Below are 14,981 nucleotides of genomic sequence, written 5' to 3' on the forward strand. Positions count from 1 at the left end.
CATATGCATGACTGACTTGGGATGATTCCAGAGGAAGCAAAAACAAGCTTTCTCGAATTCACGACGGCAACTTACATCAAGTGCACGTGAATTAGAGAAAGTCACTTCTTTCATCCAAACGTATACCTCATGAGCGGAACATGAAGGCAATGCTTACAAGGTTTCCAATGCTAGCTTTAATGTTAATCATGAATCATGGAGGAGATAAAAATATTGCCGATGGGCTCAACAACAATCCATCGGGATTTCCATATCACTGGAATTTCACCATTATGTGAACAAGGTGATAGCACTGGTCAGACCCGAAGATATAATGGTGCATGCTCGAGGGATCAACCACGAGTAAGACAACATTACGAACATCGTTGGTTCTGATTTGATTTGACGATAGCCCATACTCAAATCGAGGATTGGATAAGACAATAGCACCGACAATTGATCACGAGGATCAATCGATGAAGATATCATCTTTCTTCAACACACACACAAACACAGAGATATCCCTTCGGAACTAACTAAGTTAGGCAAGCGTTTATCTTCCAACTCTCCAAGTTGTTGTTTAGCTTAACCAACTAGCCCAGGGGTATCCAGCATAGATTCTTGGAGAAGGGGTGGTTTAGAGGAAAAACCAACTTGATCACGAGCTCAACATAATGGTCAGGGGTCAACCTGATGATACTTCCGAGAAGAAATTCGGAAAATCACGAACCACCGATATTTTACTAAGCTCGAGAACAATCTTGCTTTTTAGGCAAGATGATGTGATCACATGAGCAAGGATTGACACCATTCTAACTCTTGATCAAAGAGTGCACCAGGGAAAATGGACTAGGTAACACGATCAATCTTAGAATGATAATTCAATAACCAACACGCTGAGAATGAAATTATTGTCCATTAGCTACCAAGCAAGGGGTTGCTAGGAGTATTGATTTCACACATCATGGTTCACTTGTCGGCATTCCGGTTGCGACAACACGGGACCGAGGAATGAATAATGATGGCGAGAAGTATCACTGCATCAAGAATTCATAGGAGGTTGTGCAATTCCTATGACATTCTTGACATAAGATGGCAATACTCCAGGGTAGAACATATTAGAAGCTAGATTGGCATTCTTATCTGCGGAATACAACTGCTTTGACCCAATCCAAGAAATGGATAAGGTACTAGAGGGCATGCCCACCCCCTATATTCCTGCTCACCCTGGCCACAAGGGTGGGGGGCACGCCCACCCCCTACATTCAGAATACATGCCTACATTATATTGATGAATTGGAGCTAGTTCTGTGTCACCCTATGTTATAACCGTTGCATGATGAATGCCATCCGACATAATTATCCATCATTGATCCATTGCCTATGAGTTCGTTTCATATTGATCTTTGCTAAGTTACTTTTCTGTTGCTACTGTTACGATTGCTACAAAACTACTACTATTACTTTTGCCACCGTTACCGTTACTTCCATACTACTTTGCTACTAAATACTTTGCTGCAGATATTAAGTCTTTCAGGTGTGGTTGAATTGACAACTCAGCTGCTAATACTTGAGAATATTCTTTGGCTCCCCTTGTGTCGAATCAATAAATTTGTGTTGAATACTCTACCCTCGAAAACTGTTGCGATCCCCTATACTTGTGGGTTATCAAGACCTTTTTTCTGGTGCCGTTGCTGGGGAGCATAGCTCTATTCTCTAAGTCACTTGGGATTTATATATGTTGATCACTATGAGGAATTTGAAAGATCAAAGAACAAGATTTTTCCCTCAACTACGAAGGGAGGTAAGGAACTGCCATCTAGCTCTGCACTTGATTCTCCTTCTGTTTTAAGTAAACTTGCGACAGCTACACCTGCTATTGATTCCGATATGTCGCATGCTATTGATGATGCCACTTCTGCTATGCATGATGCTTATGATGAAACTGCTTCTCTGCTTGATAATACTGTGCCACTAGGTGAATTTCTTGATGAACAACTTGATAGGGTTAGAGAGAACAAAATTACTAAAGCTGATGATATTGTTGAAACTGAAGATTATGATTCTCCCCCTAGATATGAATTGCCTGTTGTACCTGAGGGTTATGTTATGGATGAAGAAACTGCTAGAGACTTCTTTGCTTGCAATGATAGAGAGGATCTTAAGAAACTATTAGCTAAGCTGAAAGAAAAATCCTTGAATGCTGGAATGAAATATGATCCTACTTTTTGCTACTTCACCTATCTTTATTACTGATAAGAATTATGAATTCTCTGTCGATCCTGATTTAATTACTTTGGTTGAATTGAAACTGTTGTGGCACATCTTACTAAATTGAATGATATAGCCACCCTATTTGCTCATGAGGAAAAAAATCGCTATTACTATATTCTTAAATTGTTTCCTTTCTCGTTAAAGGGTGATGCTAAGTTATGGTTTAATCCTCTTGCTCCTGGTTGTGTGCGTAGTCCCCAGGATATGATTTACTACTTCTCTGCAAAATATTTCCCCGCTCATAAGAAACAAGCTTCTTTAAAGGAAATATTTAACTTTGTGCAAATTGAAGAAGAGAGTCTCCCAAGCTTGTGGGAGGCTTCTCCAATTACTTAATGCTTTGCCTGATCATCCTCTCAAGAAAAATGAAATACTTTATATCTTTTATAATGGACTAACCGATGCTTCCAGAGACCACCTGGATAGTTGTGCTGGTTGTGTTTTCAGCGAATGAACTGTTGAGCAAGCTGAATTGCTATTCAATAATATATTGAGTAATGATAATGACTGGACACTTCCTGAACTAACTCCTAAGCCAACTCCGAAGAAAAGGGGTATTCTATTTCTCAGTCCTGAAGATATGCAAGAGGCAAAGAAATCTATGAAAGAAACAGGTATTAAAGCTGAAGATGTTAAGAATCTATCGCCTATTGAAGAAATACATGGTCTTGATAACCCGACACAGGTAGTAGAGGTAAACTCTCTCCATAGATTTGATGAAGGTGATATTCCTCATAATAAGTCTGCTAGTCAATGCTTGGATGAGTTTGATGATTTTATTGTTAAACAAGAAAATCTCAATGCTTATGTTAATAGACAATTGAAACACAATGCTTGCATGCTTGACCACTTGGGTGATTATATGAGTAGAACTGTCAATGATCTTAAGCTTATTAGTAAACATGCATCCATGGTTACAACTCAAGTAGAACAAGTACTTAAGGCATAAGATGATTTGCTTAATGAGTTGAATAGTAAGAATAATGATAATGCTGTTAGGGTTATGACTGGAGGTGGTAAAATGACCCAGGAACCTTTATATCCCGAGGGCCATCCTAAGAGAGTTGAGCGAGATTCTCAGAGAACTAATACTGATGCACCTAGTCCTTCTAGTAAAAATAAAAAGAAAACTGATAGGACTTTGCATGCTAGTGAACCTGCTATAGTCACACCTGAGAATCCCAATGATATTTCTATTTCTGATGCTGAGACACAATCTGGTGATGAACATGAACCTAGTGATAATATTAATAATGATGCTCATATTGATGCTCAACCTAGTAATTAAAATGATGTAGAGATTGAACCTGCTGTTGATCTTGATAACCCACAATCAAAGAATCAACGTTATGATAAGAGAGACTTTGTTGCTAGGAAACACGCTAAGGAGAGAGAACCATGGGTTCAGAAACCCATGCGCTTTCCTCCTAAGCCATCCAAGAAAAAGGACAATGATGATTTTGAGCGCTTTGCTGAAATGATTAGACCTATCTTTTTGCGTATGCGTTTGACTGATATGCTTAAAATGCCTCCTTATGCTAAGTATATGAAAGATATTGTTACAAATAAAAGAAAGATACTTGAAGCTGAAATTTCCACCATGCTTGCTAATTATAATTTTAAGGGTGGAATACCAAAGAAACTTGGAGATCCAGGGGTACCAACTATACCATGCTCCATTAAAAGAAACTATGTTAAAACTGCTTTATGTGATCTTGGAGCTGGTGTTAATGTTATGCCTTTCTCTTTATATCATAGACTTGAATTGAATAAGTTGACACCTACTGAAATCTCTTTGCAAATGGTTGATAAATCAACTACTATACCCATCGATATTTGTGAGGATGTGCCTGTTGTGGTTGCAAACGTTACAATTTTAACGAACGTTGTTATTCTTGATATTCCCGAGGACGACAGTATGTCGACTATCCTTGGTAGACCCTTTTTGAGTACTGCAGGGGTTGTTATTGATTGCAACAAAGAAAATGTCACTTTTCATGTTAATGATAATGAGCATACGGTACACTTTCCAAAGAAACAACCTCAAATTCATAGTATCAATTCTATTGGAAAAATTTCAACTATTACCATTGGAGGTTTTGAGTTCCCTCTTCCTAGTGTCAAAAAGTAATATGATATTCTTATTGTTGGAGAAATGCATATCCCTGTTGAGGTAACCTAGTGTTATTCGAAAGTTCTCCAGTTTCATGTCATTCGGAAGAAGTTTGTTAATAAGACTTGATCAACCTTGTTAATGGATTCCTTTTGATGGGCATGAGATGGATGAATTTAGAAGGCACAACTCTCTATACCCATCTCTTATTTTCTGTTACTTAGATTAAATAAAGCAAAAACAATATTTTCTGTTTGTTTTCTGAATTATCCGTGCAATAAAAAAGTCCCGACGATAAAAGTTCTCCAAATGCCCTGAAAATTTAGTATATTTTTTATAGAATATTTAAGAATTTCTAGCACTGAACACACACCAGGGGGGCTCACCAGCTGGCCCAAGGGTGGAGGGTGCGTCCTACCCCCTGGGCGCGCCCTCGATCTTGTGGGCCCCACGTGGCCCCCGTCCACTTATTCCAGCACCCATCCACTCCATCTTCCTCCAAAAAAAATCACTCCATAGCTCAAACTCGTGTTCTTGCTCATTTTGCTGCCATTTTCGATCTCCTTGCTCAAAGCTCTATTCACAAAACTGCTTTGGCGGATTGTTCTTCGGTATGTGACTCCTCCAATGGTCCAATTAGTTTTTTGTTCTAGTGCTTTATTCATTGCAAAATTTTGCTGCTGTGGTGACCTTGTTCTTGAGCTTGCATGTCAAATTTATATGGTCCAAAGTAGTTTTGATGCATGATATAGCCTCTAGGCACTTGTAGGAGTAGTTGCTATCAATTTTGTTGAGTTTGGTTCACTTTTATTTTGAGTCACTAAAAATTTCATAAATTTTTCAAAGGAAGAAAAATGTCTAGGAAAATGCACCAAGGTGGTTCTTCGAGGAAGCAAGCACCGAGGCTCGCGATACGCGAACAGGACCTTGAACCACCAAGAGAAGCTCAAATGCGGCCTTGTGAATGTTCGTCGGATGAATTTATGGTTCATGCAGGTTTCAAGGATGAGTTCTATGCATATGTGAAGAATGCCGGCCTTTGGAAGACTTCTTGTCAAACAAGTGCCTACAATATTATTATCTCACCGATTCCTTTGTGCGGAGGTTTGAGTTTTCATCTAAGCGCAATATTGATACTGTCCTGTTTGATCTCTATGATGAATCTTGTACCATGGACCTAGAAGATTTTTGTGATGCATGCAAAATTCCATAATGGGGTATTCTTAGTGAGCCTCAAAAATCTGAATACAATGATTTTCTTGCTAGCATCACCATGGGAGAAACTAGAAATATCACACAAGCCTCCATGGGGAGCATTCACTTTCCTGCTACACTATTTTGCCCTCTTTATAGGAAGATGCATTAATGGTAAACATGATCATAACCACCTTTGCGTTCCAGATCTTGGTGTCCTCAAGTGTGCCGTGTTAGGTGATAAGCGATATAACTTGGGGGCTATTATTGCAAGGAGGTTACATCTTAATGCTAAAGATGGAGATTTATTTGGTGGGATTTATACAACTTGTTTAGCTAATTATTTGGGTGTTCTTAGTTATCTCTATGATATTGAGTTGCCACCTGCTTTTCTGGATTATGATGCTATGGTACGCTACCAGTTTCTTAAGAGGAACGAGCAGTTCCTCCAGTACTGGCTAATCTTTGATAGACGACGTGCTGTCCATGTTACTCTTCCTGCTCCTGCCTTTTTTAACTTTCAGGTAAATGGGAGATATTTTATAACTAGAGAGGAGGCAAACGAGTATGAGAGAACAACAGAGTCTGCTTGCCTCCATGCCGCAGCCCTTCAGGCAGTAGCTGATGCATCTCAGTATAACCCCGATTATAACTTTGGATATCCACCAGGCCAGCCGTGGCCGTAGACCAACTTAGGCCAAAAGCCTAAGCTTGGGGGAGTACGTATTTCTGACCGACATTACATTCATGTTCACACACTCATTTCAGTTGTCGGTGTTCATACTTTTTCATTGTATTATCCATGTTAGTTTATTTTCTTTTTCTCGCTTTCTTCTTGTGTGTTTGAAATACCTTAAGAAAAAAATAGTTATAGTTAGTTTACTTTATATGCGTGCTTAGTAGTAGTATTGAAAGAAAACCCAACAAGATTTCTCATTCTTCTTTTGCTTGTTAGGAGCTTTCCCATGTAAATAGTTTTTCTCTTTCTTGTTTTACTTTCTTCAGAAAAGCAAAAACTCCAAAAATATTTCAGTGTGTTTCTTTGAAATTCTTTTCTTTTCTTTGGGGGTCGAGAGGAGAAGACCACGATGAAAACCTTGAGTGGCTCTCATATGCATTATTGTTGATCTAACAAAGAGCCCATATTACCTTGTCTTCTCCTTTGAATAAATGTTTGCAGATTCCAGCTTAGTCCAATGCACTTGCACTATTATTATTATCCACACCGTTCGGTCGTGCAAGTGAAAGGCAATAATGACGATATATGATGAAATGATTGAGATGATGAAAAGTTGGTATGAACTCGACCTATCTTGTTTTTGTAAATATGATTAGTTCATCATTCCTGATTCAGCCCATTATGAATGAAACATGTTTGCAATGACAATTAGAGATTATAGTTACTCATGCCATGCTTAATTAGCAAGGAGTTTATAATGGTTTACCTTGCGTGCCAACATGGAAATTAAAATGGTTGTGATGTAGTATGATAGGATGGTATCCTCCTTTAAATGATTCGAGTGGCTTGACTTGACACATGTTCACGCATGTAGTAGAAACAAAATCAACATAGCCTCCACGATATTTATGTTCATGGTGATTTATATCCTACTCATGCTTGCACTCAATGTTGGTAAATCTCAATGCATGTTTATGACTGTTGTCGCTCTCTAGTTGGTCGCTTCCCAGTCTCTTTCTAGACTTCACTTGTACTAAGCGGGAATACTGCTTGTGCATCCACTTCCATAAACCCAAAGTTGTTCCATATGAGTCCACCATACCTACCTATATGCGGTATTTACCTGCCGTTCCAAGTAAATTTGCAAGTGCCAAACTCTAAACCTTCAAATGATAATATGTTTTGTATGCTTGAATAGCTCATGTACCAACTAGGGCTGTCAATATCTTCCATGCTAGGTGGGTTATTATCACGATGAGTGGAGTCCGCTCATCATTCACGAGAAAATGGCTGGTAGCCGGGATGCCCAGTCCCATGCTCAAATCAAAATAATTGCAAACATAACTCCCCCAGGACTGTTGTTAGTTGGACGGTACCCGTTGTTTCGGACCAGCCGTGGAGTGTGTTTGTTGGTGGTAGGGGAGTATAAACTTTACCATTCTGTCTGGGAACCGCCTATAATGTATCTAGTATGGAAGATACCGAGATCTCTTGGTTGTTATGTTGACAATGAAAAGCATACCGCTCAAAATATTATTTATCTCTATTTTCAAACTCAATCTCTGGCACCTCTGCAAATCCCTGCTTCCCTCTGCTAAGGGCCTATCTATTTATTTTTATTGCTGAGTCATCATCCTCTTATAAAAAGCACCAGTTAGAGAGCACCACTGTCATTTGTATGTATTGTTATTAATTTATATTGAGTATGACTATGATTGGATCTCTTTTACCATGAATTACAATGTCTAGTCAGTCCTTGATCTTGAGGGGTGCTCTGCATTTATGTTTGCGGTCTCAGAAAGGGCTAGAGAGATACCATTGATGTCTGCTTGAACTATGTCGGTATTTCCCCAAAGAGGAAGGGATGGTGCAGCACAACAATGGTAGTTATTTCCCTCAGTGATGAGACCAAGGTTATCGAACCAGTAGGAGAACCACGTAACACTAAGTGAACGGCACCTGCACACAAATAACAAATACTCGCAACCCGACGTATTAAAGGGGTTGTCAATCCCTTTCGGGCAACGGCGCCCGAAATTGGCAAGTAGACGGGATAAAAATATGATAGATTAGGTAAATAGATCTCGCGGGAACGCGAGATAAAATAAATAAGAATAAATTGCAGCAAGGTATTTTTGTATTTTTGGTTTAATAGATCTGAAAATAAAATCAAATAAAAATAGATCGCAAAGGCAAATATAATAAGGAAGAGACCCTGGGGGCGTAGATTTCACTAGTGGCTTCTCTCCAGAAAAATACAAACGGTGGGTAAATGAATTACTGTTGGGCAATTGATAAAACTTCAAATAATCATGACGATATCCAGGAAATGATCATTATATAGGCATCACGTCCAAGATTAGTAGACCGACTCCTGCCTACATCTACTACTATTACTCCACACATTGACCGCTATCCAGCATGCATCTAGTGTATTAAGTTCATGGAGAAACAGAGTAATGCAATAAGAACGATGACATGATGTAGACAAGATCTATTTATGTAGAAATAGACCCCATCTTGTTATCCTTAATAGCAACGATACATACGTGCCGGTTCCCCTTCTGTCACTGGGATCAAGCACCATAAGATCGAACCCATCACAAAGCACCTCTTCGCATTGCAAGATAAATAGATGAAGTTGGCCAAACAAAACCCAAATATTGGAGAAGAAATACGAGGCTATAAGCAATCATGCATATAAGAGATCAAAGAAGACTCAAATAACTTTCATGGATAAAAAGATAGATTTGATCATAAACTGAAAGTTCATCGGATCCCGACAAACACACCGCAAAAAGAGTTACATCATATGGATCTCCAAGAGACCATTGTATTGAGAATCAAAAGAGAGAGAGGAAGCCATCTAGCTACTAACTACGGACATGTAGGTCTACAATGAACTACTCACGCATCATCAGAGAGGCACCAATGGGCATTATGAACCCCTCCGTGATGGTGTCTAGATTGGATCTGGTGGTTCTGGAACTTGCGGCGGCTGGAATTGATTTCCGTCGACTCCCCTAGGGTTTCTGGAATATTGGGGTATTTATAGAGCAAAGAGGCGGTGCTGGAGGCCACCGAGGTGGGCACAACCCACCAGGGCGTGCCTGGGCCTCCAGGTGCGCCCTGGTGTCTTGTGCTCACCTCGGGCTCCCTCTTTGGTACATCTTTGGCCCACTGGATGTCTTCTGGCCCAAAAAAATCCACAAATTTTTTTGCTGCATTTGGACTCCGTTTGGTATTGATTTCCTGCGATGTAAAAAACATGCAGAAAACAACAACTGACACTTGGCACTACGGCAATAGGTTAGTACCAAAAAATGATATAAAATGACTATAAAATGATTGTAAAACATCCAAGAATGGTAATATAACAACATGGAACAATGAAAAATTATAGATACGTTGGAGACGTATCAGCATCCCCAAGCTTAATTCCTGCTCGTCCTCGAGTAGGTAGATGATAAAAACATAAAAATTGATGTGGAATGCTGCCTAACATGCTAATCACATTTTCTTTGTAGCACGGACATTTGGACTTTTATATGGTTCAAAGCAATAGTCTAGTTGTCGGCGTTCTGGGAACGGGGGTCCCCAGACTTGCCTGCTTGCGGCCCATGGCGTGGCTAAGCCAGTAGGCCGTACGGCCCATCTTCATCAGCAAAGCATTCAAGATCCTCGCGAGGCGGACGACGCAAGACCTCCTCAGGAGTGGCCTACTCAGGCAGGCTCACGAGGAGTGGAGATATCAAGGCGGGGCAAACCTCATGAGGATCTCATGACATGAGCCATGACGATTGGCACCAGGCGGGCGCCAACGCGCCCAGCGTCCTTGTTTCTTCTTTGGTGCTAAGGAAGCCAGCGCAGGCGAGGCGTACTGAGGCGTCAGGCAAAGGTTGCCATATCGGTGCAACGAGACCAAGACCAGAAGGACGGCGAGACGGTGGTCATCGTGGAGCCCAAGACGGCGTCACCACCAGAGCCTTTGGCAGGTGAAGACCGTTTTTGTCAGGATAGCTTGTACTAGCTGTTCCCCTTCAAATTTGCCCGCCGTTGTTGGCTCCCTTCCCGCTCAATATTTGGGAAGAGGACCAGGGCCTATATAAGTAGAGCTAGCCACCACAGTAGAGGCAGGTTCATCAGGTCTCAAACCCACCGAGTCCTCACCCACACAAGTTCGTTGAGCACAAGAACACCTCAACCTCAGGAGGCTGTTCTTCCCCTTGTACTGTTCATCATCAGCCCAAGAGGCAATCCACCACCACCACACTGGAGTAGGGTATTACACCACAACGGTGGCCCGAACTAGTATAAATCTCGTGTCTTCTGTGTTGTGAGTTCGTCGAGTTCGTCCGCGAGATCTAGTGAGCTAGGGCGTAGATCGGTAGGAGGGAAAGACTTCGCGCGCACCCCAGAGTTCGAACCTTAAGGTTTTGCCGGAACCCCACATCCGACATTTGGCGCGCCAGGTAGGGGTGCGCCGTAGCTTCCCTTCCATCAATTCGTCGCTCCGTCGCTCTGTCGTCTCCATGGGGACGCTCGCCGTGCTCGAGCTGAGCACCGGGCTGCCCTCACCGCCCGCGTTGCTCAGACGGCTCCTGTCGGCGGGCCACCTCGTCGTTCTCTGTCTCCCGCCGCCAATGCCACCACCGGCCCGGCGGGGAACGAGCGGCAAGCGCCCTCGTTGCATCCATCGGTGCGGCAGGACGGCCGCACCGCCACTCCGCCGCTAACCCCGGCCGGTTCTTCGTCTCACGCACGTCGCGCCCATGGAGGCGCGGGCCAGACTCCTCGCCGCAAATGAACTCATGCGCTACCGCCCGGTTGACGACCTCTATGTGGAGTGGCTCGACCGCGTCGCCGAGCTCGTCCGCGCCGCAGGGGGCTCCCCGGCGCCGTCCCTCTCTCTGCCTCACCCTCCGCCAGCCACGGGCGACGAGGCTCATGGCGCGCCTCCACCACCTCTGTCCCAAGGCGGTGCCTTGGCACCAAGGCGCGCGGCCCCGCGGCGTGATCCACCACGCCCGGCGCCCGCGCGCGAAGAGAGAAGCTGCCAAGAAATCCCTCGGCCGCGAGAAGCTGCACCTGCGCTTCCCGCGCCGCCTCATCAAGACCACGCACCGCCCGCAGCGGCGCCGTGCGGACCTCATCAAGACCAAGCTCCACCTCCGAAGCGGGCCCCAGCAACCACGGCCGGCTGCCGCGCCTTCACCCCCGAGCTGCGTAGCGTCGCCTGGCCAGGCAAGTTCAAGCCGGATCTGCCTCCTTGCTACGACGGCACCGCCGACCCCGCGGAGTTCCTGCAGCTCTACGAGCTGAGCATCAAAGCGGCCAACGGCGATGAGAAAGTCATGGCGAACCGGTTTCCCATGGCTCTCAAGGATGGAGCCCGCTCCTGGCTCCTGAACCTGCAGCACGGCTCGATCTCCTCCTAGGACGAGATGCGCGACCGCTTCGTCGCCAACTTCCAGGGCACTCGCGACCGCCCGCCGGCCGCGGGTGACCTACGCCATATCAAGGAACAACCAGGAGAGACCCTCCAGAAGTACATCCAGCGCTTCAACAACACTCGCCTCAAAATCCCCAAGGTCACGGACGAGGCCATCATCTCCACATTCTCAGACGGCGTCCATGACGTCAAGATGAAGGAAGAGCTCGCTATCCATGAGGAGTTGTGCACATCTTAGGAGCTGTTCAACCTGGCGACCGAGTGCGCAAGAGCTGAGGAGGGGCGCCTCTCCCTCCTCGAGCTGCCAGCCGCGGGCACAGAGGAGAAGAAGGCCAAGGCAAAGGACGTGAAGCACAAGGAAGCAGCAGTGCTAGCAGCGGAGCCCAACACCAAGCGGGGCAGAGATCAGCCCGAGTCATCCAAGAACAGCCGACCGTTCTGCGCCTTTCACAACCTGAACACCCACAACACCAGTGACTGTCAAGAGCTCAGAGCCATTCGCGAGTGCAGCGACCGACGCTACGGCCGTGGAGGAGGACGTGGAGGCGGACGCTAGGACGACAGTGGCCCGCGCCAGGAGTGGCGCGACAGGCCTCGTGAGGACCGCTGGCAGGACCATCCTCACGAGGGTGCCTGGAGGGACCAGCCTCGTGAGGATCGCCACCAAGGCAACGCTGGCCTTCCCCCGCTGCTGCCACCAAGAAGGAACGACGATCACCATCAGGACCAGGGGGCTGGAGGCTTCCAGGAGCCGCGTGCGATCGCCTGCATCTTGGGCGGCGCCCAGGCCCCAGCCTCTCAGCGCATCTTCAAACAGTTTGCTCGCGAAGTGAATGCGGTGCTCCCCAAGCTCGAGGCCACGCGCCCGCTCAAGTGGTCCCAATGCGCCATCACTTTCAACTCAGCAGATCAGCTCAAGTGCGCGGCCACCGCTGGCGCCCTCCCGATGCTCTGCTCCCCAGTCATCAGCAATGTGCAGGTTACCAAGACCCTCATCGACAGCGGCGCAGGGCTCAACGTCCTGTCCATCGACTCGTTCGACAACCTCCAAGTGCCATATGAGCAGCTCCAGCCTACCAAGCCTTTCTCAGGAGTGACCGACGGTTCCACCACACCGATAGGGCAGGTCCGCCTGCCTGTCACCTTCGGAGAGCGCAAGAACTACCGCACCGAGCTCATCGACTTCGACGTCGCGCACATCCGCCAGCTGTACAACGCCATCCTCGGGTATCCAGCCCTGGCCAAGTTCATGGCAGTCACCCATCACGGCTACAACGTCCTCAAGATGCCAGGAAGCGGCGGGATCATCACGGTCCCATGTGAAGAAAGGGACGCGGTGTTCTCCCTCGAGCGCGCCTTCCAAGCTGCAGCAATCAACGACCCCGACAGCAGGAGTGAGGGCCCTCCTAAGGCCCTCACCAAGAAGAAGAAGCAGCTGCGCCGAGCAGGACCTCAAGAGGGTGGCGACGCAGCTGGAGCCTCGTCAGGATCAGCGCCTGCTCCAGGGGCGCCCTCCTCGGGCAGGGCTCGGGGGCTCTCTTCTGGAGGGCCTCAGACCTTGCCAACCTCATGAGGGAGGCACTTGGGCACCACTTGGAGGCGTGCTTCGCGGCACGTTTCCCTCAGGAGAACACAGGGCAAGGAGTGCCCACCACTCAGAAGTTCATCACCAAGACCACTCAGGAACTGCAAGACGCAAGAGCCATGTGCGGCGACGGCCGCTCACGAGGCGCAGCTCCCCACCCAGGCAAGGATGCTGGGCTGCGAGTCTGCATCGACGTCCCAGGGCTCAACAAGGCCGCATCTCAGGAGCGTTTCTGGCCTTCGCATGTGGGCCGTTGCGAGGGCCCGCCATACAGCTACGTTCGCATGCCCTTCGGCTTGCCGAGCGTGGTGTCAGCCTATCAGCGCAACATGCGGCTTGTCCTGGCGGCTCAGGAGGCCAGGTACCATGCCGTCCTAGAAGAGATGGAGACGGTCTTCAGGGAACCTCCCGAGCCCCCAGAGCCTCCCAAGGCTCAGGGCCCCGGCGGCTCGTGAAGAGTCATTCCTTTGACGCACGCCTTCAGCTGCACCAACTCTACTCCGTCTACAGAATCAGGTGACACTTTCCAAGCTCGTTTAGCTGGGAGCGCCCCTCGGGCTGCATTATTCCCAGGCCGCATGGGTCCGTCCCTGTGGCATGTATCCCTTTTGCTTATATCTTTAGCTTACCTTGCTGGGGGCGCCCCTCGGGCTGCATCATCCCCAAGCCGCACGGGCCGGACCCAGTGGCATGTATCTTCCTGTATTTACCCAAGCTGATTTGCCTTCCCTACTTAACCTGCCTACGGTTATCACCTGCTCGATCGCCACCCACCGCGGGTCCATTCACCCTGTGCAATTCTCTTGCGCGTTAAAAGGGGGGCTCCTGAGCATCGCGACTCAGGAGCTCTTACTGGCTCTCCAGCCCTCACCCCCTGCCCTTGACCACGTCATCGCGACCTGGCATAGGTGGCTGAGCTCGCTCGAGGGCCGGGACCTGAGGACGTAGAGTGCTTGCACCTAACCGACTTGCAGGAACATACAGCCACCAAGACTCAAGACCAGGCGCAACTCGCCTTGAGGTAGGGCCTCGTGAGTCCCACGCTGGCTCACGAGTGCCCAGATACACCTCGCAGCCCTGCCGTGCAAGCCACATGTCAGGGCGGGGCTGTGCACGCCCCGATGGCTCCTCCCGGAGGGCCCCCCCATCCCACGCACAAGTGGAAGCATCATGCTCCGCGCTGGCCGTCGACACTGCCGAGGAGCGGCTATGCCCGTGCACAAGCGGAAGCACTATGCTCCGCGCTGGTGATAAACAACTGAGGGCGACCCCACGGTCGTACCAACCTCAGGGAGCCCAGAGCTCAGCGTCCAGCCTCACCGCAATGCCTCCCCTCGCGAGAGCCGCGCGAGGGGGCTGGGCACGGGGGCTGCGCTCGGGTCACGCCCAAGCGCACGCTACCCAACTAGGTCTCCCGGACCTGGGCGTCGCGCGCCCCTCCCGAGGCCTCGGCGAGGGCAGGTATGGAAATTGTTTGCACGTCAAGGGGGACTCCTGAGCATCGCGACTCAGGAGCCTAACTAGTCATGTAGCCCCTCACTCCTTGGTCCGTCCTGGTCTCTGGTCGGCCCAATGGCAGTTGAGGTATGCGCGGGGCCGGGCTCTGCCGACGTAGAACATTAATCTATCCTCGCGAACTCTCCCTATGAGCTGTTTGCGCGTCAAGGGGGACTCCTGAGCATCGCGACTCAGGAGGCTAACTGGT

The sequence above is a fragment of the Triticum aestivum genome, chromosome 1D (genome assembly GCF_018294505.1).
Source record: "Triticum aestivum cultivar Chinese Spring chromosome 1D, IWGSC CS RefSeq v2.1, whole genome shotgun sequence".
Lineage (NCBI taxonomy): Eukaryota > Viridiplantae > Streptophyta > Magnoliopsida > Poales > Poaceae > Triticum > Triticum aestivum.